The 25,048-nt window shown below is 37.3% G+C and overlaps 1 protein-coding gene across 2 annotated transcripts in view; it reads right to left on the bottom strand.

The window, feature by feature from the left end:
• The window catches only part of itfg1 (integrin alpha FG-GAP repeat containing 1), a 177,823-nt gene that overhangs the window by 73,758 nt on the left and 79,017 nt on the right, over positions 1-25,048 (bottom strand). The gene's annotated exons all lie outside the window — the stretch shown is intronic.

The following is a 25,048-nucleotide window of genomic DNA, read 5'->3' as shown; positions in this document are numbered from 1 at the left end:
TACATTTATTCCAAATATCAACAAAATGTCTAAAATACATGTTCCTTCAGATGTTTGATGGGAAAATATCATTTAGGAAAAACCTTATTTGTTAGCAGTTGCAGCTCAAATAACAAGGGTTGCTTACTAAACTAGTCTGAATAAAAATGGATGTAAAGAAATCCTTCTACACACTGTATCTTTCAGAGAACGTATTGGTGCATTACAGGATTAGAAATGACATTTGTTTTTATCTTCAGGCTGCAAAATTAAAGGCTTAAAAAGATCCACTTTAAATAATAAGCTGTGAATGATTTTTTTTTTTCAGTTTCTGGAGGAAGATGATTTATTAGTTGTACCTAACTCAGGCAAATAAATAAACTTATTTAATTTTCTGGCAACATTTCAAAATGTTGGAATCAGCACCTGGCACTGCATAATAAAAAGAGTGAGTGCACTCTGCAATATTTTGGTTACTGTACCATCAGCTAAGAGTTACAAATGCTAATTTATAAGGTAAAGCCAGGATTTAACTGCCAATATGATGACGATCTGTATTTAAAACATTGCTAAGTACAGGAAGGAGCAGAAATGTAATTAATTCCTAAAGAGGACACATTAAGCTTCAGGCAAACAGATTAAAACACTGTCTGTTCAGATGACAATTTTTTTTTTCTGCAGACTTACTGGTGTTAGGATGTGTCTATTTGTGTGGTGGGAGGTGGTGAGGAGCAAGTCTGGGCTGGGGACTTGTGCTGGATTAACTGACTTTGGCTGTGATTATATGTATACTAGCTAGAGGTTTGGTTAAAGGTCATTCTGTGTAATCCATCAATACCGAGCTTGCACTAGACCCTTCCTCCCTTCTCATTAAAGCTTAAAGTTAAGAGCGCAACACCCACAGAATATGACCGATTGTCACTAAGGACCTGCCACTGCATCACCTACTGGTCAAGCGCACACTGCTAGTGGAGGCCACTGATTGGCTCACCGGTGGATAATCAGGCCTCCAGGTGCAGGAACATGTCACCAATTTTTATTTTCTTTCCTCGGAATACAGGAATATTGTGTGTTTGTGGGCAGAAAGAAATGGAACAATTTCAAAGTTTCAGGCTGAACTTTAGGAGGCATTTGATTGCTATTCACCAGTATGTGTGTGTCCTTTATGAGCTTTTCGTACTTCAAAAGAACCCTCCTCCAGCACGGTGGGGGAGGTGATGGCGGGAATGAACTCAAGGTCATGGGGTGGATCTTACTCACAAACACACAACATACCTATGTGGGCAAAAAACACAAAACAACTTCCCTTCTCACAATCTCACATTGTTCTATCTTAGGATAGATTTCTCTTCTGATTTAGGTAATCTAAGTAAATTACCAGTATCTGATCATATTTAATCATAAAGAATAACTTAATAAATGTCAAACTATAGATAAAAATATGGTGAAACATGGTTTGCACTGAAATGTTTGACATACACACTACGTATTAAGGCAGTGGTTCTTGACTGGTCTCGCCTTGAGACCCACATTTTTCCATCATTATCAAGTCACAACCCACTTTTCAATAATTCAAACATATTTCTCAAATATAGGCTTGTAAACACATGTTCAATGTTATTCAGAGCATTTTTTTTTACATTAACAGTATATTTCAGCTCTAAATGACATTTCTGTTTTGAGACTTTACTCTTCACACATCACACACTTGGGTTTCAGTCCATTTTGTATTGCTTGCAAATGTTTATGAATTCATATTCAACGCACTCAGGGTCTTATAGAGTATCTTGCCTTTAAAAACAATGTTAATTCAGCCTGTCATCTTTCAATAAAATGTTTGCCTGTGTGTAGTAGTGGCAACTGTCAGTTACTGCATATCTCTGACACATCTGTCAAAAGTCTAAAATCACACAGCATTTCAAGCAATTAAAATAACCAAAAGTGGTTTCCATGTGTAAAATCAGCCACTTTCTGGCTGGTTAATCCTTAAAATAAGACAAATAAGTAGCTTAAACTTATTTTCTGTGAGACAGTTTTGAGTGTAAAACCACCAAAGGTTATAAGGGCCTGTCTACATCTACACAGACTGTAAATATTTAACAGCATGTTGAGTTTTCTTGTTCTAAGTTGTCTCTCATCTGACAATCAAATCAATATGAGGCAAGAGGCCATGTGGTTGAACCAAAAGTGCTTTGCATTGCTGGAAATTAACCTCTTCCTTCCCATGCAATTTGTGTTAATTTTTGTCTATTTTCCATACCAAGCTCCACCGCTGGTAAGTTATTAATAAATGACATCTCATTTAAAGGTTAATAACCTCTAATTTCAGAAAATCCCTTTTTCTGAATGTGGCTAAAACACAATCTGAACTATAAACACTAGTCTCATTCATTCTTTCAAATATGTTTCGTGAATACTGTAAAATAAACTTCATGAATCAAATGAAGAGAATGTAAGCTTTCTAATAAGATATAGTATGCCTATATTGGCAGAAGTTTATTGGAGAAACTTGAATGTATTTAATACAAAGTGAAGACTGGATCGCCGGCAATCCGGTGGGAATGGAGAGGTTAAACAATATTATTCTTTTTTAAAGCTGAAAATGACTCTAACATTACTGTACTGTAACTGTTTAAAGTGTGATAGATAGATAGATAGATAGATAGATAGATAGATAGATAGATAGATAGATAGATAGATAGATAGATAGATAGATAGATAGATAGATAGATAGATAGATAGATAGATAGATAGATAGATAGATAGATAGATAGATAGATAGATAGATAGATAGATAGATAGATAGATAGATAGATCCTTTATTAATCCTAAGGGAAATTCAAATATTCAACAGCTTTGCATACAGCACAAGACAGAAAACAGACAGAACAAAACAGGCGGGTTAGTAACCAGGTTGACATTAAGGTTGGTATACACTCTAAAAAACTTGCTAAAGAACACAGTGACTAGCAATCTGTAAAATATCTTGTGTAAAAAAAAAAAAAGTAAAATCCTTGTCAGAACTGGAGAGCAGTGACAGTAGTGTGTGTTCTTCTCCAAAGGTGTACGCCCAGGGGCTTAGATTAGTGCATAAACCTGGTGTAAGCACTGATGTATGTATTTGTGTGTGTGTGTGTGTGTGTGTCTGCAGGGAGGCTTTCAGTGTTTCTACTTTTACCAAGCTACCTTCTAATTGGCCTCCAGAGGGGCAGCCGACTGACCAGCCCATCACACCGATGACCCCTCTCTCCCCCCATCTCAACTGCTCCAGGTGGCCACTGTTACCTGTCCACCTCTACCATTTCCCTTTCTTTCCTCCCTCTCTTTTTCTTTCTCATTTCCTCTAATCCATTCACCCTCTATCCTTGCCCACCTCCATCCACACATACATGTGCCTTTGTTCCAAATTTCCGCCTTCCTGTCTATAATCACAACACCAAGGATTCTGTTAATATCCCCTCTAGCAACATGGTATTTTCACAGAATAAGGTGTGGGTGCATTTAAGATGTTCTTTTCAGTTCTTATGATGAAAGAAACACAGTGGCTGACTCACTCTTTTCCTTGACAAAATGACCCTCCCTTATTTTATCTCCCTGTACAGAATAGACAAAAGTTATTATGAAAATTTTATATACAGGGTGGGGAAGCAAAATTTACAATATTTTGAGGCAGGGATTGAAAGACAGTGTATGACCAATTAGTTTATTGAAAGTCATGAGAATTCATTTGCCACAAGAAAATTGACATAATAGAAAATGTTTTTATTCTATGTGTCCTCCTTCTTTCTCAATAACTGCCTTCACACGCTTCCTGAAACTTGCGCAAGTGTTCCTCAAATATTCGGGTGACAACTTCTCCCATTCTTCCTGAATAGTATCTTCCAGACTTTCTCGTAATAGTTTTGCTCATAGTCATTCTCTTCTTTCCATTATAAACAGTCTTTATGGACCCTCCAACTATTTTTGAAATCTCCTTTGGTGTGACGAGTGCATTCAGCAAATCACACACTCTTTGACGTTTGCTTTCCTGATTACTCATATGGGCAAAAGTTTCTGAAAAGGTATGGATAATAGTGTTAGGTATGATTATGACATCAATATATGTTTGGTTTCAAAACAATTGATGTAGTGCCTGCTGAGAAAAAAACACTAAATGTTCTTTGCAAATTTTGCTTCCCCACCCTGTATATATATATATATATATATATATATATAAATGAACTTACAAACTACAGTCCTTTGTGAGCAGGTCATAATAAATCTAACTTTACTTGGTTTAGAAATAACAGAATTTTAATATCAAACAGTGACACAGGTTAACATGTCAGGTTTCAAACACATCAGTGGAAAAACAAAAAAACAAAAACAAAAACAAAAAAAAAAAACACCAGAAACTTTCCTTTGACAGCTCTCCCCTCTTGGTCCAAATCCTCACTAATATAAACATAGATCACATATTCTGTTTCATGCCACTTTAAAAAGACACTTTTCCAAACTTCTGTGTCGAGCCATGGAGTAGAGAAGCAGAGTCGCATCTTAACAATGATCATCAGACCTGTTCTGTACACGTGTCAGATCCTGATTCAATCATGACTGACAAGATGTGTAAAAAGAATCTACTGTATCTGTCTACATATTTTGCCTTCACATGTTTGTTTGTGTGTGTATGACAACCCCTCATGGAGAACAAAGTTGTCTCTTTATTGTAAATGAATTTGAGGGGTAAGACTTATTTTAAGGCCTTTACACAGTGGGGATGTGATTATGCTATACTATACACAAGGCTCATTTATATCATGAATACTTGCACACAGAATGGTAATATTACGCTGTGAAAATGAGGCTTTATGTTTCATTCAAACCTGCAATAAACCAAGGCATCAACCAATCATTTGTGTGAAACGGAATTCTTGTGACAACAACAATAATGGATCTGTTGATTTCTAACCACAGTTTTGTATATAAAATATTTGTAACTAGACATCTAACATACACCCAAATGAACAGAGGACACTGGATCAAAAATAAAGGATGCAAATAAGAATCACAACGCATTATTGTTTCTGTTGAACAGGCTGGTGCAAAGATTTTTTTTTTTTTTAATTGAAAAGTGCCTCAACTGTTACAAACCTTTAATATTTTCATGCAAAATATAAAAAGCATTTTGCACTTTGGTGTCATTTATTCATCATGCTCCTGCTGTGTTGAGGCCTTTAAGGTTTTGCTCAGCTATGAGTCATATGATTAAAGTGAATATGATTAAAGTAAATGTTCAGGAAATTAATGCAAATCCATATACACTGTTGCCTGTAAAGTTGGAATAAAATATTTTTTAAACTCTTCTCATGAAATGATTGTGACAATGTCATTAATTCTTGATAGATAATGTGTAACTGGCACTCAGTTTGTAATCATTGCGCCAGGTAAAAGGTGATTACTAATGTGTATAAACAGAATAAGGAATATGTCTGAAAACAAAATGATTCCAATTTTATGGGCACCAGTGTATGTGTGTGCATTTCTGCTTTATTTCTCTTCGTCTTAAAATGCTGCTTCATCACTTTTTTCAAAAAACAAACTTTACATTCACTTTATATTACATTTATACTGTAGATTTGACAGGTTTGGTCAATGATATTATAGATGGAACTTTTTGACTAACAACTAAATGGCAAAAATGAAAAACTTTGCAGAAAACAGAAACAAAACTTATGGAATATAAGTTGAACTATGTTTAAGTAGGGACTAACTGGTCCATAATGATCTGACAGTGTATGTTTACAGATGGAAAATGTATTAAGACACATTTGAACAAGAATTGCTCCACTTTATAATCAAAAAGTCTGCACCTCTTCTGCTTCAATTTCACCTGATTTAGTTTACCCTCCAGGGTCCATGATCACGCCGGTGTTTTCATAGTGCTGTTCATTGAGGTATTTATTATAATATATAAATACTTTTTCAATTCAGATTTGATCATTTTTTGTGTATTTTTGCACCCAATATGTCAATAAGGTATAATAAAGTAGAAAAATAATTATCAGATCATATATGTGAAGATGTGATGTGATATATAAAGGCAAAAATCCAAAATATTCAGACACATTCCAAATAAGCTCTGACCCCTTAAAAATGTATCTTGAAGGTTCTGACTTAATGGGAAAATATACAAAATAACACTACAATACAGATTTAACACATCTCCAAACAACTTAGAGGCTGACGTAGAAAGAAAGAGACGGGGAAAGACATGGACCAAAGGTGAATGATGGGAAAGAGTGGGCACGTCCATGTAGACAAAGTGACAGTGAGACAGCGATATGCTGTCAAGGCACTGTGGTTTCTCATTCAGCACGGGCGGTGACTCATGGCAACACAAAATCAAAGTCAAAGTACGTCCTTTGGTAGTGTCAGTTGTCTACATGGCCCGCCTGCCGCCACTCACCCTTTCATCCTTCCCTTCTGTCTCTAGCGTGTTCTTTGTCCCTCTCCACTTCCCTGACAATGTCGGCTTTGTTTCCCGAATGTCCCTATTTGTCTTTCTTGTTCACGGCATCCCAAAACAGCGGACATATGAGGTTGCTTTACCATGGAGCTAAACTTGAAGCAATTCAGATCAAAATATAGAGCTGAAGAAAATCTGAACATCCATTTCATTTCACTTTCTTAAATGCACCAAAACACTTCCCCACTGACTGCAAATCCAATAAGTAATTCAGATTACAGATAGATTAGTGTTATTAGTTTTCCAATAAACATAGCTGGGAAACAATAAGACTTGAATAACACTGGATTCTTTAGTAACTGAGTTGGTGGGTAGAGGAGATCAATGCTAAAGCCTCAGCGTAAAACTGGGCTGAAGTCCCCATCTGTCACAGTGGTGCTACAACCCCTTTGGCCTCATCACTGGCTTTGGTTCTGTTTTCATTGGAATGCCTTGAATTGACTGACTGAGCTCCTCATGGATGAGGCAAACAGTCAATTTGCAACAAAACTCTAAACATGAGAATAGATAAAGGAGAAATACATGGCTACTGTTGTGCAAATTATGTTAAAGATAATCTAACTCTTCGGTGGTTACTTTTAGAAACCTATCAGCGTACTGTATATACTTCATCACTACAAAACTGCCCAATCCAAAAAAGCTGGGATGCTCTTTAAAATGTAAATAAAAACAGAATGCAATGATTTTCAAATCTGAGAACATAAAGCAGTGTTTTTCAACCCTGGGGTCAGGACCCCACGTGGGGTCACCTGGAATTCATATGGGGTCGCCTGAAATTTCTAGTAATTGATAAAAAAAAATTAAATAAATTACTAATAAAAAAATATTTTTAATGATTCGATATAGATTTCATTATAATTAAAACACCACACATTTTTCCTATAAAAATCAAGTTCAAATAAAATGCAGGATATAATATCTGAGAGGGGATATCTTGATTGACCCCATCACGTTACCGCATGCGTTACTACGCTTCAACCTGCCCGGACACAGTGGAAAATCGGACCGAACACAGAATAGAAAGATTTCTTCACCCGCCTGGCCATCTCCAAGAGAAAAATGTCTCCATTTTGAATGTCTGAGGTCGCCAGAAATTTGTGATGTTAAAATGGGGTCACAAGCCAAAAAAGGTTAGGAACTACTGACCTAAAGCATAGAACACAAGTGTTTAAACTGAGGAAATGTACAATTTTAAGAGAACAATTAACAAATTTGTATTTTTATGGTAGAAACGTGTCCAAAAAGTTGGCGCACTGTGTAGAATCCTCTCTTCTGCTGAAGAGTCTGTTGGTGGAGTTTTGGGAGAGGAATGTTAGATGATACAGGATTCTAGCTGCTCAACAATCCTGGGTCTTTGTCATGTTTCCAGTTTCGTTTTGATGAAGCAAATGTTTTTCGTTGTTGAAATGCCGGGTCAGCACCCAGACTTTTATACTACAAAGGCATACTGTTAGATGCAGTGCTCTATAAGTCACTGTTTTGTTGAAATATGCAAGGGCCACCCTGAAAAATACGTTGGTGGGAGTGTATGTTGCTCCAAAACCTGTATAAACCGTTCAGTTCATCTGCCCTCAGACCAGTTTTTAACTTTGCCTTACTCCATTTTAAAAGAGCGTTGGCCCAGATAAAATGATGGCATTTCTAGATCATGTTCACAAATGGCTTCTTCTTTGTATGATAGAGCTTTAACCTACATTTGTCGATGGCATTGCAAACTGTGTTCACAGTGATTTCTGAAAGTGTTTCTGAGTCTGTGCTGTGATTGCCATTCCAGAATCATGTGTTTAGAATGCTGTGCAGCCTGAGGGCCTGAACATCCACAATTGTAGATGCGTTTTTTTTGCAGCTTGGTGAAACCCTACCCATCTTTACTTCTGACTCTGCTGCTATGATGCTATTTTTATTCCAAATCATGTTATTAACCTGTTGCCAATTCATTTAATCAGTTGCAAAATGTTCCTCCAGCTATGTATTTTTTGTACCAGTCATTTTTCCAGCCTTTTGTTAACCCTGTTCCAACTTTTTTTTCTTAAAATTGAACACTTCACAGATTAAAGATGTTAAAATACGTCCTTATGACATTGGCAAATCATTGCATTCTGTTTTTATTTACAATTTCCATTTTACTTACACTTTTTAAGCATTCAGGTTGTATATCTTCTGTAAATACACTGTGATATGTAACATCCAATAAAGTATCCAATAAAAAGAGCAACAGTTTGTAATCTTTGCAGAATCTGTCGTGTGTTACATCTAAGAAATACTGTATAAAATATAGAAAAAAGCTGCATGGGAAAAAAAATTCTCAATTGCTGTTTTAAAGAAATACTTTATCATAACTATTCAAGCCCCGTCAATCAAATACTATGTGTATTTTTCCTTAAATTTTGGAGTACGTGCTGCTCATTTCTTACTAGATTTATTCAGTATTTGTTTTCTTTACTGAAACAATTCAATGAGTCAAAGAGCATCACAGCTGATTTACTGAATGGCCAGGCATTTGTTTGTAAAAAGGCTCAGAGAAACGATGAGGAAAGATTACATAACGCAGAATAAGTAGAAACTGAACAATGTGTCATATCAACACATGGCACAAGGACTCGAAAACTGGAGATTTATTTGTACAAACACGAGGAAGATGATAACTTGAAAGAAACAGATGTGCTTTAAAGCCGAGCATGTACTGTATATACACACACCTCCACAGATTCTGCTTTAATGCAATTCACCGCAGTGCTGCACAGTAGGATATGGCATAATGACATTCTTTAAAACTAATCATCAAATGGCAAACAGCCTCTTTTGCTACTACTGAACAGCTCTTTAGAAAGCAGCAAATTTATTTTCCTTTGGGGTGGGGGATGGGGTGGCGGGGGGGTTATCTGAGGCCAAACCAGCCTCCCACCAACAAAACTGCACTTAGGAAAGAAAATACTGCACAGGACTAACAAGAAAGATGTCTTGCGCTACTCCACTTTCCTCCCTGGTATTAGCAACAAAACTGAGAGACAAACACAGCTACCCTGCTTCCAACATACAGAGAGGGATGGATTTTAAATGGCATTGCCTAGCAACAGCCTGCTAAGCTCTTGGCAGCTGCTGGGTTGGGGTGCATACTGATAGAAGGAGACACACATGCGTATACACTCGCAGCTACACTAAAACTTAATGTGCCGTAACTCATCAAGGCATCAGCAAAGTAAAATGCAGCGAGTTTTACACAATTTGGGACATTAACTGAATGTCTGTTATGACTCGGTGGACATCATATGAGATGTCATACTGACTTCAACTTTACAATACTGTCAGATGAACTAATAATTTACAGTCACACGTATGATCCTTTACAAAGATACACAACAGTTCCTGATGATGGACCTTTATTTACTAAGCGCCATTAAAAACACATGGTACAAACATGTGGTGTTATTTCCAGAAAAACATTTGCTCAGGTGTCTATTTTGTATATGTTGAGATGAGTAACACAGTTAACATCTGTATTTTTTACAATCCCGACACACGCGACGTCGGCGTTTAGACTAATCCCTTAATATCGGACATTGAGTCAAATCTCTTGTACAGAGTCACGCTTGACTGGTAACTTTAGGTGTGGTCAATAGTCTATATAAAGGCAGCAAAGAAAACGCCGAAATGTTTTTGCCAGCTCAAAATGCCATGACTTACGTTACAACAGAGAAATACGGCAAATTACGCACAGGTCTGAGCCGTGGTGAAGTCGCTCGCCGTCTGTGCTGTCATCGCAGTACAATCAGTCGTCTGAGTGATCGGATCCCTCAGGACAGGATTGTGAGACTTAGTTCCATGTGTTGTCGCTGCACTGCTTGTTTGGAAATCTGAGGTGGACACACCCGATATTGAATGATGACACTTCCAATTTCTGGGTACTTATATTCAGTGACTGTATAAACGTGTTAAGTTCATCACAATTTGTCCACAATTCATTCTCTAATGCCCAATGCTTCCCTCTTTAATATGAAGGTAACTCCAAACCAATTGATTTAATATATCTCCAAATATACATATTATTCTGACCTGTACGTTTTTAATGACGCTTCAAGAGAAGTCATGGTTGTTTTGTGTACGGATTTATAGATATTTACTGTTTGCAGCTATCATGACCATTGATTTTCAATGTACAATTTACACACTAGCAACACACTGTATATGTAAGTACTATATGTGGCATTTACACAGATATTGTAATGATGGATTTAGCATGTTCTCCCCCAGCAATCCATGTAAAAAGGGTGATGAGGCCGTGCACCCTCTTGACAGTCACTGATTTGTAAATATTGATGCTGTTGTCTGTGCTGTGCTACTGTGCTTCAGCAAACAATGATACAAAGCCTGTGTTTTCTTGACAAAACCTGCAAACATTTGTGTGAAAATATACCTGTGGGAAGCCAGGTGTGTATCTGCATGTGTCTTCTGTGTGTTGACAAACTGGAGACTGCTGACTCAAACAAAATCATGAAAGATCTTTATTATGTTAACCCATAAAGACCCAAACATCCACCGTCAACCAAATGCATCTACTGCTCTAAACTGTTGATCCACTAATCCTGTCAATCCATGTAAATAATTAGTGTAAAATGCCTTTTGTCATCTTGCAACGGTCATCAGATATGACCCATTTGGATGTTCAGAGGCTCCGTAGTGAACATGGAAACGCCGTCATCTTCTATAACATCGATTCCCCAGTAAAACCCATGGAGTTGGATCAATGACAGTGGATGGAGACACTTGGTTTATGTTCAGTTAATGCTATATTTTACTGAAAAAGTCACCTTTTCTGCAGTTTTTTTTTTCTGTTTTGATGCAATAACCTTTACTCTGAGCTTTTATGAACACCTTCATCATCAGTCAATTAAACATAGGAAAATAGTTGATTTTCACTGGAAAAAATGTAAAATTCAGAGGATATTATAATAAATGGTAATAAATCACTTAGGAAAGGGTAAATAAAAAGAAAAGTTCATTAGGTAACAGTCACAAAAGTCACACTGGGTCCTTATGGGTTAATACTATTTCAAAGACACACACAAATCTCTATCTTTCTATGCAATTCTTATCACGCAGACAAAGAAAAAACTATGTTTGGTTGTTCTTGGAAATTCCACCTGGAGTGTTATATATGAAAAACAGTTGACAAAATAATTCAGAACATTGTTTAGAAAGACTACAATTCTATAGTTTGCCAATTTTTTTTCTGCAGTGCCATTATCAAAATAATGGTGAATCCAGCCTTTAGGATTTAATAACAAAAAGCAACATATATCACTTTTCCTGATAAGGTTACAAAGTGTTAAAAACAAAGAAAAGGAATTAAAAAGATCAATGAAAACACACAAAAAAGGAAGAAATACAGAGATTCTAAAACATGATGGTGTCAAAAATTAAAGTAATGTTTCAGAAAGGCATCTTAAATCAAAAGAGAAATTAAGATGATATTTTAAAGATGTTGCCAATCTGATCCTGATGATCAGTTTGCAGACATAGTTTAAGATGCCCTGATTTCCGCAAGCCGACACCTAAGAACACCCAGTAAATGTATTTGGAGTAAAACCATTTTAAAATATGAAAACAACTGAAACTGATGAATACAATGAGTGAGCCAGAGTAGGTGATGTTCTGTCGCAGTGTTTTGCTCAAATCTCTAAGTGGCAGTTTTAAGTCCAGACAGCAGCTTCCTGAAGCAGCTGGAGACGGTTAATGGAGCTCTGACTGATGCCAGCATGGCAAGAGTGGAAACAGCAGAAAAAAAAACACGTATGACCTTCTGCGATTCAGGCAGAGACAGGAATGATGTTTTTTTTTACACATATATTGAGCTGCAAAATGCATGACTAGGTGACCTTTTCGCTGAAACATCAAAATGAAAGATCTGCATCAAGGACATTGCCAAAAATTGCAGCAGACAGCTTAATGCTTATGGTTGGCTCATCAAGCTGGTAGAATTAGTGGGATCATTAACTATGACTTCACGCTTATCGTTGTTAAATGTTAATGACGTAGCCAAACTTGGACCTGTAAATTTAACACTGACAGTAACACATCCCTGCAAGAGTGTGTATTTGAGGGTGTGAGACAACAGAGATTCGAAATGGGTGAATAAACACGCCATTGGTTTTAAAGAAACATGTTCACTGTGTGGAGAGAGACAGGATTCAGAGAATGTGACTTTGCTGGTGAACATCCTCAAGCGCAGGTTAAGTACTAGTAACACGTTCTGTTAATGTCAGCAACTCCCGACCTATGGCTTGAAGAGTTCTAACCAGAATGGAATGAATGTTCATGCATGCATGTGATGTGGATGTACCATGTCTCCCTAAGGCTTGTTTCATGTCTAGTTGAGTCACACCCCAGCCACTCCTTTCCAAAGTCACTTTTAACATGTTAACACACACCTTAATGGACAATAAATGTTACGAAAGCAGGTACCTGAAACCACTAGAAGATGCTAGTAAGGGGTGTAAACTGTGGCGAGCTGTAATGTGACGGTGTAAAATACAACGAAATTCACTTAAGTTCAGCTATTTCCATCCGTGACCTCATTTCGTATTCCAGAAATAGCTCCCAGTCGCCACATACTGCTACATGCGTGGCTACACGGTACATAGTTCTCACACACACAGACACACACATGCATGCAGAGTGGACCAGTAGAAGGTGGGAGTGTGACATTTAGACCATTTCTCGTGCGATAGGGGGCTCTTATTAACCTGGGGTGGACCATTTCAACATCAAACACTCACAGCCAGCAGGATGCTCCGTCTCCCTAAGGGCAGCAGATGAATAAAATGAATGTGTGTGTGTGTGTGTGTGTGTGTGTGTGTGCATTTCTGTGAATGTGCAGCCTACCTGAGTAAAGGGACTGGATGGGCTGCCTGCTGTACTAACAGAAAAGCCTTGTATCTATGAAAATACTTCAGTGATCTAACCACATCTGCATAACTTCATATGCTTAACGGAAATAACAGATCTGTCACTGTCCTCTTGGCAGAGGACTTGCAGAGAAGCTGCAGGAGCTTCACTCTCCATGTTATTATATTGCCAATTAATTTTATAAGTACTGGAAACAGGGCACGCTCCCTCAATGCAGCTTATTCTATTTTAGGAGAAAAGGCATGACATTAAGTTTTGTTCTGATGTAGAATAGGTAGAGCACTGTGAAGTGGGTTTTATTTACCTAACAGAAGTATGATGCATTTCTTCATCAGCACTTCAATTCTGAAAGACTAGGCACAAAAAGACGCATATAAGGTCTTTCATATTAATGCCTGCGGCTGCTCCCTAAAGATCAACCAAACAACAACTGATCACCGGATCTAAAAAACTGAGAACAACGTGGCTGCTTAGTCATATCGCTGAGGCAAATTATCGTTCACACTGGGATCAGGACGACCTCAAAGAGCCTAAAACATAACATCTGAAACATTTAAGTAGCTTAAATCGAGCCACTTAACATCACTGCTTGCTCTGGCATCCAACAGCTCAGATAAATATGCGCTATTAGGCACACCCAAGTTTTTATTGGAACCAGGGAAGCTAAATTAGTTACTGGATGTTTAACTCAAAGGGCTCTTCTCTCTATAAGCGGATTTACATTAGTGCTGATTTTATATTGTATTGAAATGAATTAATAAAATATTCAGACAGCCTCCTTGCTGGTGGTTGTGGGATTTTCACAATGATTACTGCTTTTACTGGAGCTATTAGAGTGTGTGTGTGTGTGTGTGTGTGGTTGTATAATTTTAACAGCTCAATATTACAGTTTTACTCATATTATGCATAACACTCTTTCTTAGATACAGAGCTCAAGTCATTTTTGTACCACTGGAAAATATATATTTTAATTATTTAAATGATTAAATCAATATAATAAATCTTCAGCTACTGGGCGAGGTCAAGGGAAGGTTAACGTCTTGTCAAAAAAAAAATGTAATTACAATAATCTACACCAAACTTATATTTTTGGGAGATAATTACTTATATTTTCAGGAAAATGTGTTTTGACATGAGAAAAAATTTGTGGAAAAAAATTTTGAGGAGTTTTATAAGTGTGAATGTGAGTGAGACAAAGTTTTCTGCCGTCATTCTGGGTTCATTTTATAAACTCTCATAAATAAACTACATTTATTTCGCATACATTGATATTTGACAACTACATTTTTTTTTTTACGTCACATTCTAAACACAGTGTTTAAAATGAATAAATGCATATATCTATGCAAAATACATTTGAATATAATGTTAATATGTAATTGTATGTTGTAAATATTGTAAAAAAAAATGTATATAATATTGATAATTGAAATTTTAAAAAAAGTTTAATTTGATATTTACTTTTGTTGTCCATCCATGATGCTGCCATTTGTCAAAACTCTTGCTATTTAGGTAAGATAAAATATTTTTTTCCTCTAACCAATTATTAGGTTGTAAAATAGAGGGTTTAAGTTATACACCGAAAACATTTTAGGATGACAATGTCATTCGAACTTCCCTTTTGAGAACTTTGTAATTATTGAAAAAAATAGACGATTTTTTGTCCATCCGTGACGCAGTAGTTTTTGATATTTATCATTTAGAAATATTTGAAACTAAATTTTTCCCTTTGAGTATGTTTAAGATGGCATTTAGACCTTTCCAATTATATGTCATATTTGTCTTAAACTTGTGTGGTTCAAAAGTTATGAATCAAACAGTAGTGGGCTGTCCATCTGTGACGCGTTTGACCTCACCCTACTATTTAACAGAAGATATTTTAGTTAGGACAGTTATACTAAAGGAGTTTTCTCACTTTGATGGAGTTCTTTAGTTCATCATTTGTCTGGAAGCCACTGAGGTTGCAAGGTGGCTGACCAAATCACTCAGAGAAGATTAAAAGTGGAATATGAGCCCTTTTCACACACTTAAGGAGCTTTCCCCCTTCTGCTTTCATGCAGAAATCCTAATAAGACATTACTATATTTCTTTCATAATTACCAGCCCAAACACATATTCTCCCAGTCTCATTCTCTCTGACTGTAGGTACACAACCCTCTCATACTCAATCCCACAGAGACTCCTAAAACCTTAACAACTAAGATTTAATTAATTTTCAAAGTAAATGGGTGAGCAAAGAAAGGAGCCATTATCTTTATGCAGAGACAATAGTGAGTTCCCGCGGAGAGAGAGCATCTCTGTTGGCATTTAAGGAAACAGTACAGCTGTGATGTACAAATAAGGGAAAGACAACAAATATGAAAGAGACAAAGGGAACGTGCCCATGGTGACTGCTCTCCTGTGTGAATCTGTGAAATGAGAGATCCACCAGATGGCCTGTACATTGCTCATCATTCTGTTTCCACATCCACCACAAGAGGAAAAAACTCATAGAACTCATACAGGGCAGGGGTGTCAAACTCATTTAGTCCAGGGGCCACATTCAGCCTAATGTGATCTAAAGTGGGTTGGAGTGGTAAAACAGTAACAGTGAAAAAAGTAAAATGACACTATGAAAGTGTTTACATCGAAAACGTTTCCTTAAAAATATGAATAACATGAACAACCTGAAATGTCTGAAGAAAAATAAGTGTAATTTTTACAGTATTTTGCCTCAGTTTATCATTTACACATGTGCATTACAGCTCACAGATCACAGTGGATCCACAAAAGCACAAAACATGTAGTAACAGGCAGAAAATTGTTAAAATTACACTTACTTCTCTTAAGACATTTCAGGTTGTTCATATTTGTTCAGGTCATTCACATTTTGTGTGAAAGTATAGTTTGTAAATGTCAACATTTTTATGCAATTTTACTTTTTGCACTAAAATACAGAGGGAAAAAAATGGAACTGCCATTATTTATAGGTTATTATAATAGTATTTTACTGGTCTGAGCCACATTTGATCATATTGTTCTGTATGTGTAACCTGAACTAAAAAGATTTTAACACCACTGATTAATATTTATTCATTCATTCATTATTTGAACCTGGTTTATCCTCACTAGGATAGTGGGGGTCGCTGGAGCCTATTCCACCCCTTATGGGCAAAGGCGGGGTACACCCTGGACTGATTGTTAATACAGCTTCTGAGTAATTTTTGCATTTCACAAATACATCCTGTGGGCTGGATTGGACCTTTTGGCGGGCCGGATGTTTGACACTTGTGATATTGGGCATTTTAGTGGATATATCTTGCAAGTTTGGCCTGACTTACCAGTTTCTGAACCAGTTCACTGTTCAGAAAGTCTATTTTCAATTGTGTTTTCTTCTCAAACACTGTTCATCTGTGTGTGAGCAATACAGTTGCAGAAAAAATTATTAGACCATCAACAGTCATCAGAAACAATGGTTATGCAATCAAGTACGAACTCCTGTGTGTATCATGTGACTGAAACCGATAGAAAATAAAGCATGGAATGCCTAAAAGCACTGTTTTTGGCAGTAAAATGCCAGAGCTATTGATGTAAGAACTGAAGTGATTTTGGTTATTATTAAGAAAACATGGAAAATGGCAAGATATCAGCTCTAAAATTAAACTCTTATGAGCAATTTTTGTTATTATCATTATACTTGTCCAAACCAATGTACCTTTAGTTTTACCAGGCATTAAAATGAACAAGAAACTGAAGAAAACAAGTGGTGGTCTAACAATTTTTTCCGCGACTGTAGGTGATGCTTCAGCCCTTAAGTCTAGAGGTGACTTTTAAGATCACATACATATTTTTCCTCTGACATCTAACAGAGTAGTGGGAGACAGTTAACTCAGCTAACTGCTGCCCACGCTACACTCTTCTCTTTAATAGAAAAAACAAACAAAATACTCCACATGCTTCATCATCAGAGGAGAGTTTCACACTTCCCGAACTGCAACATCACAGCGTTGCTAAAGCTAAGTGATGCGAGTATGTCAACACAAATGAAACAAACAAGCAAAGTAAGATTGAGGAGTCTATATATGTTCACCTTGACTCCCACACACAAAAACAAAGTGTGGGTGGAGAGGTGCAACAATGCTCATGGTAGCAATCCTCATGTATAACCAACACTGTAGCTGTTATCTCTATAAAATCATTTTGCTTCGTATATTTGTACAGATTTGTGCTCATTCAATGATAAAGGTCAACTTTATTTTATAATGAATACATTTTATAATTTCCAGGGAAACAACAGCCAATTGGCATCTCTAATTTCTTTGTTATGGAAGGTTTTCCCTAACGTTATGGGACTTCAGGACAGTACCTCGAATCACAATCAGAAACGCTCTTGTTCTCACTCTGGAGAGAAAATGTACCATTCTACCCTGAACAGGCAAAGTTTTCTACATTTGTTCATTATCCTTGAGCTCTTCTGAAAACTGTGAAATTATTGGTCCAAATTTACAAAACATAACAAAAAAGCGGCAGCAACGAAGCCCTCCACAAACCTAGAAAAAATTAAAATATCACAAATACTTCATTTTACTCTCTGTAGTTAGTAATCAAGGTCATTTTTCTAGCAATATTAAAGTTGGAAAATATTAGAAACAAGATAACTAACTGTGGTATGTTATACATAATTAATTAGATTTAATTATTCATCCCCTTAAGAGACAGAAAAGCCATGCTGAAAAAAAAGAAGCTAAATTAATTCATTATTATTTTCACAATGACCTTTGTAGGTGAGAAATTTCTATTACAGCTACTGGAAAAACCTTTGATGAAAAAAACGCAGAAGAAAAGATGTGGACAGAGAACACCTCACTATGGATATTTTAATTTTTCCACAGTATTGACTTGATTTAGTCATAAAGAATCAACGTGCGCTCATTTCTAGATCCTGGAAGGCCGTTATGTGTCTGAAGGAGGCTTGTCATTGCCATGCCAGACTGGTGCTCAGTGACTCGTGCACTATGAAAACTGTCAGTTTGAGGGTTTCATATGATGGGAGTGACAAGGAGTGGAGCTGAAAATATTGCTTGGATGCTGGTTTCCACATGTTGGTTTACCAGGAGGCACACATGTAGTTTAATCATTTTTAATTATAATTCATGTCTGGTTTGTACATTAAGAACAGTCATCCTCCTGGGCGTGAGTGTAAATTATTTGCAGTTTTAACATCCTACCGCCCATCTGCCACTCCCTTCTGACCTGTGGTCATATGGTGAGGTCAAAGTTCACTGTATATGACAACAGCTCTGGGTTTATTGATGCATCAGATCTGGGATAAAAGGAAATGCTGCCAAGAAGGTGATCCGGCTGTCGGATTTCATTCTTTTACATGCTTGTGCACACATTAGGCAGGCTAGCACATACATGTAATTGCATCCGAGGCGCTTGAGGATGATGGCACATTAAAGCTGATCTCCTCAGCCTTTTAATCAGTGTATGTATGTGATATAGTGCAGCAGGGGGAAAAAAAACATGATTACTGCTGAGGATAATCCGGTCCTGTAAAGACTAGTGGCTAACGCATATAATCCCATACCACTCTCACATCCACAACACACACAATGTATGCCTTTGTGCTATTTCTAGAAAGCACAGAGTGTATATGGAGATCGCTGTAGCAGCAGGCAGTAAGTTCTCTGTTGCCACAAACCATATGTCATCTGTAGCTTTGACTCGTGTCACAGCTTCAGCCAACAATGAGGACTTTTGATGAAGGGTATATATGCTGACGATAACAAAACAATTGTGTTATACTGACGAACGAAAGCAGTGAAAACAGGAATGGGCAGAACTCAAGGTTTGACACTTAATTGCGAAGGTAAAACTTGCTCTTCTAACGGGCCTCCCAGCTTGTGTTGTCAGACCACTACAGATGGTCCAGAATGCAGCAGCGCGTCTGGTCTTCAATCAGCCTAAAAGGGCACACGTCACCCCCTTACTCATTGAGTTACACTGGCTACCCATAGCTGCCCGCATCAAATTCAAATCTTTAATCCTAGCCTACAAAATTCTCAGTGGGTCTGCTCCTACCTACCTAGGTGCACTGATAAAAGCTTATGTTGCCCCACGACCACTCCGCTCATCTGGGGAACATAGTCTGGTGGTCCCCAGACCTTGCACAAGACAATCCAGGCTCTTTTCATGGGTCGTTCCACGTTGGTGGAACGCCCTACCAAGTGCTACAAGAACAGAGGCATCCCTGCCTATCTTCAAGAAGCTCCTGAAGACCCAGCTCTTCCGAGAGCACCTCCTATCCTAGCACTTTCAAACATTCCATCTTAAATATTCTAATAGGGTTTTTCCCAGGATTATCACAGATTCTTCCAGGATTATTTCTGGACCTGCTGCAGTGGTCCTGCCTCTTCCCTGCCCTCATCATCACCACTCACTTATCCTCAACTGCCTCCATGTGTCTCCCCCTACTCCCCCCTTCTCCCCCAGTCTCTATCTCTATCGCTCTCTCTTTTTCTCTTTCTTTACCCTCTCTCTTTAACCCCAACTGGTCAAGGCAGACGGCCATCCTCCAGGAGTCTGGGTCTGCTCGAGGTTTCTGCCTGTTAAAGGGAAGTTTTTCCTCGCCACTGTCACCAGTCACAAGTGTTTGCTCCTGGAGGATTCTGTTGGGTTTCTGTAAATTGGCTCAGAGTCTGGTTTTTGACCAACTCTACATATAAAGTGTCAGGAGATAACTTTTTTTGTGATCTGGCATTATATAAATAAAATTTGATTGATTGAGTGATTTAATTGGTTTTCCCCTGTAAGTCGCTTTGGAAAAAAGCGTCTGCCAAATGCATAAACATAAACATAAAACTATTTTTATAATTAACCACAAACAGGAGATATTTCTGCATAAAGTCAGTAAACAAAGATATAAACCTGTCATTTGAGTAGGCTTATTTCTTTCATTTTTGGTGTTGGCTGGAGCATAATTGTTCACTAAATAAGCTAAATCTCTTTATTACCTAGCTGATAAAAATCTTAATTAATCTAGTACCTTTGCTGCACTTCTTCATTGTGTCAGGAGAATTCACCTGCACTGCAGCTGTAGACACAGAGCTCCATTGTTACAAACAGAAAAATGCTGCTCCACAAAACTAGTGCTTCTGATACGTTAACATTAATGTGGGCTGAAGTTCCACCTTGTTCCGTTCTATGTCTGTCCATAGCTTGTGGGCTGCAACTCATCATCCAGTGGAGACTGGAGGAGGAGAGGATCAGGCAGGTGATTCATATTCAGTTTCTTTATTTTTGGATTATTTTTTCTGTTTTTTAATTCAAGAGCCTTCGTCTTTATGGGAGTCTAAGCCTGAGAGAAACAGTGAAATGACCGTGCAGTGACTGTGAATTGAACTGCTGATGTTGTGGTATGTGGTTAGTGATTTTAATTCCCTCCACTACAGGCAACTTTTCGACACTAACTGATACATAACAATAATTTTCTACAAAAAAAAAAAAAAACCTTAAACCAAAAACCACGTTGCTGTTGCTGCACAATTATAGATAACTGAGTAATGAGGAAATTAAAGCATGTTCTAATCACTGACTTGAACATGTTGCAGTAATTGATTGCAATTATTAAATAAGTACATAGTAATAGAGGACTTTTTTTTTTTTTCCTGATGTGCATCGGCAGCTGTACCTAACAGAATAACACTGCTTTGTGGGTGTAAGTACATGCTGTAGAAGAACTATTTTGATTAACAGAGGTTGGTAGAGAAAATGGGACAGACAAAAAAAAAACACAAGTAGTATGACAATTGTGTCTTGCCTAAAGAGAGTTAAAAATCAGGTACATAAATGGTATATGCTGTGCTGTGCCATGCTGTACCATCTGCACTTGAAAGAAGTACACTATCATCAGGCATCTTGCAGAAAGTTTCTCTAAGTGATGAAAGATGAAATGAGGGAAGGAGAAATGGAAAAAAAAAAGTACTTTCATGCACTCACTGTCCTCTTTCTGAGTCTGAATCTGTCTTTTTTGTTGTGTCGCCTCTTGTCTCCTCCAACATCCCAAATGCTTGCCGTTCTGCAAACACTGAACCATCTACAGGAGCTCCTCTGTGCAGGGAGCAAGAGTCCTTGTACTTTTGATTTAACAATGTTCATGTGAGTGTGCAGGAGACAGAAAGAAATATAAAGAGTGTGGAAGCATTGTCTGTCCTGTGACCTGGATATGATTCAGACCCTGTCCCTCAAAATTACACTTGTATAATACACAGACATGAAAAAGGAGCATGTAACTGATATAGACATGCACACGTTAGCTTTTAATGAATAATGTCTCCTAATGACTCCTAATTCAACAGACCTACAAATACAGAGCTTTATATAACACCTTAACGACTAGAAGGGTAATATATTATTTCCTTTTTTGGCCTTTTGATCAATTTGTATACAGATGTAAACTGGTGCATCATACTCACAGGTGAATTAGTACAGGTTCTACACTGATGGAGCTATTGCTTCAGATTATCCTGGAAAAGATAGAGCTGAGCCTAAAGGCAAAGTTCTCATATATAATCCAGTGTTCACCTACACAGTCTTCAGCTCTGGGTAGAGACTGGAAGAATTAGCTCACACGGCAGAAAAGTGTTCCTTTTCTCTTAGGGACGGTGGACATATGATTAGATACCACCCACTGCCATGTAAGTGTACTGAGGGCAGAATGAGAAACACAAAACAAAAAGACAACTGAAGTGATTACACACTACAACTGCCTTTTTAACTTTCTGGCATCCCTTGGAATGGCTGGAGGACATGGATGGTAAAGATATCTGGATTCAACTTGCTGATACCAGTTAGTGACAGAAAGTATAGTGATAATATTAGGTGACAGAAATACAGCTGTGTATTGCAACCCTATTCTTAGATGTAATGAGGGCTTATAGGTAGGACAATCAGCAAAAAAAAAGCATTATTAAGATTACTACACAGGCAAAAATAACCTTAGAACTTACATTTTCTTTCAAAGTGCACCCAACAAACTTAAAAAAAAAATGACCTTGTGTGGTCTTAAACAATCTCCTTACTCTATATTTATTCCTTTTGTTCGCTCCATCTGCTCATTGTTGCATCGATTCTTCCAGATTACTCCCATCCAAACCCCTCTCCTTGTGATTTCAAACATAAACTGGCATTTATTTTGCAGGGAGGATTGACTGGCAGGACTTTTATCTGAAAAGCAGCTATAAATAACCATTTAGTATGATGAAGGCGAAGAGACAGAGAAGGAAAAGAGAGAAAGAAAGAGAGAAACCGAGAGGGAGTGGGAGTTAAAATAGACCAGCTGTGGGCTGTACAAATATTTGGTAAGCGTAGGGCATTTGGTTAGGAGAAAATCAAAGACAAAAGGAAGGCCGGTGCGGGACTGACTGCAGAGAGCTGCTGAATCCAAAGCAGGCAAGTAGTCAGGGTGCATTTGATAAAATGTCTCAACAAAAACAAAACAAGCACATCATCGCTCAAAGATGATTTTTGAAAGTAATGTAAGCGGAACAGATTGTGACTTATGGATGAACTTCATTCTACTTTTCCAAGAACTTTTACCAGAAAAACCAGCGACATTTTGGATATACAGTATGTGCTTTGCTTTACAGCTAACAATTAATCATTTGAAGAAATCTTGCCTTTGTGAGAAATTTGTAACTGCTGGCTGGTTGGATTATGGGGGATTCCACGGGACTCTCTGTATAGAGTAAACAATTGAGGATTTATTAAGAAAATGATCTAAAGGAAAATTGAAAGCAAAAGAACTTGTTAGAAACAGGCCTAATACAGATGTATCTATTGCTAGAAAAAGGTTCATAAATTTAAACCAGAGGACTACATATCCAAAGTCTTCTCTGACCTTTAAACCAGTTCTTTCTCATTACCTTGAGCTCCTTTCATTTCTTTCTTCCTCCTCTCTCCTCTCTCACTCTTCTTCAATGTGATGAAGTAAATGTTACTTCCAGGCTCAGACTATGGTGGGAAGGTGGTCTACAATGACCTCTGTGGCCCAGTTCAGGATTAAAATGTTCAAGCTTAAAATGAGGCGGAAATGAAAGACGAGTTAAAAAAAAAAAAAAAAAAAAAAGGGAGAGAGAAGCTATAGCTTGTGTGATTAAAGCTGGTGAGATAGAAGTCATTTCCAGATGAGGATGACGCCCAACACCCAAGATCTTGATCATCACACAGAGCCGACATGTGAAAGAGGGCTTCAGATTTACATGCATGCGGTTGTCTTTTGCGGCACTTACTGAACATCCCACTGTGACCTAAACACACATGTGTGCAGAGTAATCAGTATGCATAGACAATCACAGCCCTGACCAATCTGTAGTTATCTTATCTTTATCTCCTTGGCCAGATAATCCACATAGGTCCCATCAACAAACAAACACACATGCTGCCACATGTTGTAGTGATTTCTGAAGGGCTGGCTTATCAGTGGCTATGTCTGAATGCTAAGGAACACAGTCACCTTAGTTGTCTGTTCAACCAGTCTGTGACCTAGTGAACTGGATGATAATAACTTTTTTATTATTCTACAACATCCCAGATTCCCTTTTCTCAGAGAGGAAATTGGTTTAAAATCATACATTCTCACACCAGCACCCTATTCTCTATTTTGTGTTTGTTTAGGTGTTGTTTTCTGTTTTAATTCATTCTGTCTACCAATTATTTTCGCATTTGATAAATCTGTGTAATGCCTAATATTCTAAAGTAGGCACATGTACCTACAAGCTATGTCTACTTTTTTTTTTTTTAATTCCCTTTTCTATTTTCTGTTGGCTCAGTTATTATTTTTGTGTATCTCAGATTTGCTACTGTTTGTATTTAATTGATTTTCAACTGCACAGAGACTTAGTTATAATGCTCTTTTTCCTGCTGTTTCCCTGTCTCGGAGGGCCTTAGGGTTGGTGTTGGCATGGGGGGAAATGATATAAACGGCAATGTATAATGTATGCATTGTAATTCTACTTCTTTGTATGTACTGTTACATTGCTCAAAAAAGAAAAAAATAAATAAATAAAAAAATGTAAACTGATACTGCGTACAAAGATGAGAGCTGTTTTCCAAAAGATGCAATGTAGGTTGTTCTCTAAATATAACACATACATTAACTTAATTTTATTAACGTACATATGCATAACAGCATAAAGCCTAAATGAGTGGTGTTTTTTTTTTTTTTTTTCAATCTATTCCCTCATTCCTGCTCTATTTTGTTGAATCACTAACAACTCAATCAGAGCAAATTAGTTTTGGGTTACAAATACATGAGCTGGCAATTGACCATGAAAAGCCGTTCAATATCTCTGTGGCTACTGTTTGAAATGTATACACATTATATAGCACGTGAACATGTCGTTGCAAATGGGAATAATTTCACAGTAACTTAATGAGTAAATCCCCATGTGGCGTCTTTAAAGGAAAAGAGTGTAGTTTAGTTTTAAGAGCTAAACAGATTTACATAAGCCATTTAAGTATGCATCTTGAGTTATTAGTATCCAATCAATTTCATTTCTTGTTCTGCTTGAATACTATAGTTAGTATAATCTTATCAGAATGGAATGATATACAAGAAATTTGAATGGAATGTAAACCGGAATTAAGAGGACATATTTGCATGTAATCTGTGATCAA

Source organism: Sphaeramia orbicularis, chromosome 3 (assembly GCF_902148855.1).
Source record: "Sphaeramia orbicularis chromosome 3, fSphaOr1.1, whole genome shotgun sequence".
Lineage (NCBI taxonomy): Eukaryota > Metazoa > Chordata > Actinopteri > Kurtiformes > Apogonidae > Sphaeramia > Sphaeramia orbicularis.
This window is presented reverse-complemented; position numbering and strand designations above follow the sequence as displayed.